The following is a 6375-nucleotide window of genomic DNA, read 5'->3' as shown; positions in this document are numbered from 1 at the left end:
CTCTCTGAGGCCTTCAGAAAGAAGGTTATAGATGCCTACGAGTCTGGGAAGGGATTTAAAAAGATCTCCAAACAATTTGAAATCAATCATTCGACTGTCCAGAAGATCATCGACAAGTGGAGAAGATTCCAAACAACTGCCAAGTTGTTCAGGCCAGGCCGCCCCAGCAAGTTCAGCCCGAGAGCAGACCACAAGATGCTGAAAGAAGTCTCTAAGAACCCCAGAATGTCATCACGGGACCTACAGGTAGCTCTTGCCACTGTTGATGTCAAAGTGCACGAGTCTACCATGAGAAAGAGGCTGCACAAATTTGATCTACAAGGGAGGTGTGCCAGGAGGAAACCATTGCTGTCCAGAAAGAACATCAGGGCAAGACTAAAGTTTGCCAATGAACACCTAGGCAAAGACCAGCACTACTGGAACACTGTGCTCTGGACAGATGAGTCAAAGGTAGAGCTATTTGGCCACAGTACCAGAAGACATGTTTGGCGAAAACCAAAGACAGCATTTGACCACAAGAACCTGATACCAACTGTAAAGCATGGTGGTGGCAATATTATGGTTTGGGGCAGCTTTGCTGCATCAGGTCCTGGGCAGCTCACTATCATATAATCCACTATGAATTATTCATTGTACCAGAGGATGCTTGAGGATAATGTGAGGCCATCTGTCGGAAAGTTGAAGCTCAACCGAAGGTGGACCTTGCAACATGACAATGACCCTAAACATACCAGTAAATCCACCACGGAATGGCTGAAAAGAAAGAAATGGAGGGTTCGGGAATGGCCAAGTCAAAGCCCACATCTAAATCCCATCGAGATGTTGTGGGGGGATTTGAAATGAGCTGTTCCTGCAAGAAACCCCTCAAACATCACACAGCTGAAAGAATTCTGCATGGAGGAGTGGGCAAAAATTTCTCTCAGTCGATGTCAGAGACTGGTAGACAGTTATAAGAAACGCCTGCTTGAGGTTGTTTCTGCCAAAGGGCATTAGGGCCAAGGGTGTACTTACTTTGTAATAGGTGGCAAATACCACCTATTAGGGCCAAGGTGTACTTACTTTTTGCACATGCGAAATTTGCATTTATGTTTATTTAAATTATACAATGGACTACAAAATGTAAATGTTTCATGATATTTGTTATATTATATCATCTTGATCTGTCAATATTGTTGAAATGAAGATCAAATAGCTGTATGTTGAAATATGTTGAAAAAGTCAAAACTTTACATGGGGTGTACTTACTTTTTCACGTGACTGTACAAACACTGGCTCATGGACCAATGACAGCCATGTGGGGTGGGGCTAGTGGTGTCACAGACTAAGGGGAGGGCTGAGACAATAAAGGGGGTTGTGAATCGCGGTGGCGGAGAGATGCTCCAAGACCTTTTGAAGAGAGCTCTTGTGGTTTCCCGTTGGCACGAGATACCCCCTGCATGCAGCATGCCCTCTTTCCACCAAAGGCCCCACCACAAGCTGCACCTGGACCTGCTTTCCCATTCTACCAGTTCGTGCTTGTGCCATGAACTGGTCCCACCAGGCCACATATTTACCCTTGGGTCTTATTGTGTCCTCCCAGATGCAGCGGCGGTATTTCTGTCTTGCCACTTCTTCTGGTCCTTCTTCTGTGAGATGATTGAGGTATTTAAGGATGAAGACAATGAAGGAGCTACCACTTGTCTGAAACTCGGGGTGTGTACATGGTTTTATCATAACAAATAATTGTTTTGCTTCTTGTATTCCCACTGTTTGCCAGTTCTATATGCTTTCATAAATTCGCTTGGTCCCAGAATAATTTGAGTGTCTTTAATTGCGACCCACATTGGTTATTAATGTCCTTTAAATAATTTTGTTTAAAATCTTGTAGAATGGTGTTGCATGCTTCTTCCAAAGATCATCTACTTTTCTGGAATTACTTTTTATTTTTTCTTTGTCCAAACAGCCACAATAATATTAAGATCTGTGCTTGAGGGCCCATGTCATGTGTTGAAGGACTTCAGCTTCCTATTTTGTTTGCAAATAAGATTTAATTATTCCAGATGAGTGTTTCCGGATCATTATCTTGCTGTAAGATGAAGTTTGGAATCATGTCTTGAACCACTGGGGATATCATGGTGGATTAAAATTTGTTTGTACCTTGTTACCGTCAATATAACAATTTTCAGCAATCTTCCAACACCACTTTCAAATGAGCACCCAACAAACTTGAATTGAACTTCCTCCATGCTTATATGTTGCCTTCAAGTAAGGCTCTTTATAAGTTTCAGTATTTAAGCATCTCACATACTGTCGTTGATTAGATCCAAATAACTGAAATTTTCACTCATCTGGCTAAAGCATGTTTGACCATTGTTCCATCGTCCGATTTCTGTTTTTGAGCATATTTTGGCCTTTTAGTTTTGTGCCCCTTCCTTAACAAAGGTTTTCTTTATACAACACATCCTTTAAGTCCTGATTTCAAAAGTGACTTTCGTACTGTTGATGGATGGACAACAACACCTGAGCCTTCTGCCAATTATATTGTCAATTCAAGACTTTTCTTTACATTCCAGATATTTTCTTAATGTACAGGGAGTTCCAAAAATACCTGGACAAATTTGGTTTTTAATATATTTAGAACCACAAATGAAACAACGATACCCTTTGGTTTATATGATATAGAAACTCATATAATTTTATGCACACCATCAATACTCTTTAATGTGAGGTCCGTTTGTCATGGGCAGGACATCAAGTCGGTTGACGAGTTCTTGCCAGGTTCGGCTCAACATGTTTGTGTCCACCAGTGCAGTTGTGATCCAAGAACGAAGATCCTACAGGTTTGCCACCTTGATGTTGTACACAACATCTTTGACAAGTACTGCTCTCCCCTCTGGGCTGGTGCTCCTGCCTCACACCTAGCTCGTCTTCACGCTGTTGAAACCAAAGCATTCAGAATCGTTGGAATCTCCTGCGATGAAGCTAACTCCAAGGGCCTTTCACTCACTCACCGCAGGCAGGTTGGTGGTCTTTCCGTCTTCTACCGACTCCTCTCCGGCCTAGCTCCCCCAGCTGTATCTGTGCTCTGTCTCCCAAATATTCCTACAGGTCGCACAAGATCTGCCTGCAACCCTCTTATGGTTAAACTGCCAAAATCAAGACTCTCTGCTCACCTTCACTCCTTCATTCCTCTTTTCTCCCGCCTCTGGAACAAACTCCCTCACTCTCTTCAATCCCACTCCACCCTCCAGGTCTTTAAAACAGCTGTTCACCACCATCTCATATCTTCCCCCATCCAAAACCTTGATCTTTTCTACCCTCGCTAATTTCACCCCAAATCCACTTTTTTGAAATACCAACTTCTGTCCTTGAAGTCCTTGGTGTCCTCGTGTTTTATACTTCTCCCACCCCCCCCCCCCTTCCCACGCCTCCTCCCCCCAAGCCCTCTCCCTCCCACACATCTCCCTGCTCTCAAATGTTGTGTTTGTGTGCTTCCCCTTCTCTCCCCATCTTGTCTACCGCTCCCTCTTTTATATATTTTATTTGTCTATTTGATTTGTTTGTGAAATAAATGCTAGCTCTTTCACGAGCCTCAATTCTGTATACAACAACAACAACAACAACAAAAAAGCCTCAGAAATAAAGTCAAGGGGGTTATGTCTGGTGATCGTGCGGGGCAGGTGGTTGGTCTGTCTCGGCCAATCCAACAACCTGGAAATTTTTCATTTAGGATGACTCGAATGACTCAGTGGCCCAATGAGTGGGAGAGCCGTCCTATTGAAAAAATGCATGTCTTCAATTTGTGGTTGGCGAATTCTTCCAACATTTCCATGGAAATTGTTGAGGTCACTGTATCCTCCGCAAAGAAATACGGACCCACCAAGCGGTTAAGGAGAAGGCCACACCACACATTGACCTTTGGACTGTTGCGTATGTGTTCAATGACCACATGGTGGTTTTGAGAGCCCCAGATCCTCACATTGTGACATTGTGCTGGTTGACCTTTCCGGATACAGGAAAGCAAGTTCCGTCTGTGAACATGACCATTTTCAAGTAGTCTTCATCATCCTCTATGCAACTGAGCATTTCCAAGAAAATTCCTGGCATTTGGGTCCGTCATTTGATTTGAGATCTGGCAGAATCAGCAAGTTATAGGCATAAAGCTTCAGTCTTTTATGCAAAATCCTGTGTACAGTGGTAGTTAGTAGTCCCAGTTCTCTAGATGTGCGTCAGATTGATTTTCTGGGACTTTTTTGTAATGATTCACACACTCGTTCAACATCTGTATTTGTGCTTGGTCGACCGGTACTTTTCTGTTTCTGACAACTTCCAGTCTCCTTAAACCTTTTGTACCACTCTCTTACACTAGTCTGCGATGGCAGATTCCTTCCTTATACAGAAATTCCTTATACAGAAATTATGCTGAACTTGCGTGTCGGATCTCATCTTGATGACCCATTCGACACACTGAGCTTTCTCCTTTGGAGTCGCCATTTTCTTTTACATTAAACGACCAGACCTGAAATATAGACAATGTTATGAGTTTCTGTATCATATAAAACAAAGGGTATCATTGTATCATTTGTGGTACCAAATATAATAACAACCAAAGTTGTCTAGGTCTTTTTGGAACACCCTGTACATATTGCTCACCCTTTTTAGACAGCTTTATGGGTCTTCCAGTCTTCGGTTTGTCAATTACAAATTATGTTTCTCTGTACTTGTTGATTGTGCTTATGATACCATACCTTGAACATTGAGTGATGCGAGCTGTTTCACTCAATATTTTCCCTTCTTTATGTAGAAACACAATTATTTGGTGTTTCTGACTGAAATTTTAGCCATTTTGTTTCAGCCAAAGAGTTAATCCTGATAAATCTGTATTCTGCAATATGAAAAGTGGGCTTTTACCTCTATGGATATGTTGAAAGGAACACCTGATGTTAATGATGAAAAACACCTGAAAATGGGTCATCAATTAGATTTGATTGGTAAATGGGATGCATTAGCTACCACAACACTTCACATCAGCTGTTGATGTATTAAGGGAGGCGCAGAGCGACCCTCCCTTTATATAAGGGATCGTTTCTCTGTATGCAACTTTAACATGGGGACTGAAAATACGTTTCTCGGCTTCCACAGGACGAAGTCGGCTGCAAATTTCAGGAGTAAATACTTTGTACGTCGAGGTTATATGTTCCAAATTTCAGCAACCTCTGTTTCCGCATTCTTGAGTTTTATTAAGAAAACCCTCGAATCAACGTTGGTGTCTGTCAGTCCGTCCGTCCATCATCTGCCCAAAATGTGTTGGCGCTCATATCTCAAAGACTATACATTGAAATGAGATAAAACTTGGAATATACACCAGCCAATACATCTAATTAATGGCTTTCCAAACAAATTCCACCGAAGTGCCATAGTTTTTGCTTTAAAATTATATATATATATGAATATACATATACACACACTTTATACCCCTTAAAAATATATTTTTTAATCTAATGTGCTGGCCCAATGGCCAAATAGATAAGGCATCAGACTCCCAAGCTGGGGATTGTGGGTTTGTTTCCCATCTGGGTTGAATAACTTTTTTCCTTTATTTTTTCAAGTCTTTGATATCGTCTTGCATAAAGTCTTGTATGATGAACAAATGCATTTTGTTCGTATTTAAAATGTGTTCTTGGGAAAAGTGCCAGGGGCATATAAAATGCCCCTTTATATGGTATATGTGGCAAACTATAGAAAAGAAGGGACATTCTATAGCTTGTAGAAATGCCAAACAATAGAAAAGAAGGGGTTTTCAAAAAATATTGTGTGCATGCTGGACTACCCTTGTGTCCTTAAGAGGAACCAAGTAATGCTCTAGAAAAGTTCATATAAAGGGGCACCCTATATCAGGCAAATAATATACATTTACTTCTTCATGTAGCTGTTTATAAAGGGGACTTTCTTTTTTTTTGTATACAAGATCGAGGCTCGTGTAAGAGCTTTTCTATGCCCCTGGCATTTTTCCCAATAATACATTTCAAATACGAACAAAATGCATTTGTTCATCGTACAAGACTTTATTCAAGATAGCTTACCTTGAGTTGTTGTGATCACAAATTTTAGAAGACTCTGATCAATGTGAATTAAAGACAGCTGAATGAGAAGCTTTGTTTCTTCTCACCCAAACTAAGCTGTATTAATATCAGTCAACGTTGGTTATAATAGGAGAAAACACAAGTGGAGGCTTTCAGTAAATTATTGATGCTCATAACATCCATATATTGTAACTCCGAAATGTGTCTAAGACTTTTGCACAGTTTTGTCTCCATTTTGCACACTTTTGTCTTTCCCTAGATAGTCTGTCTTCATTTTGACAGCCCCATCTCTGTCCTATTTACGGCGTTCCTG

This window comes from Myxine glutinosa, chromosome 2, assembly GCF_964187855.1.
Source record: "Myxine glutinosa chromosome 2, kmMyxGlut1.1, whole genome shotgun sequence".
Taxonomy (NCBI): Eukaryota; Metazoa; Chordata; class Myxini; order Myxiniformes; family Myxinidae; genus Myxine; species Myxine glutinosa.
Note: the sequence above shows the minus strand (reverse complement) of the source record.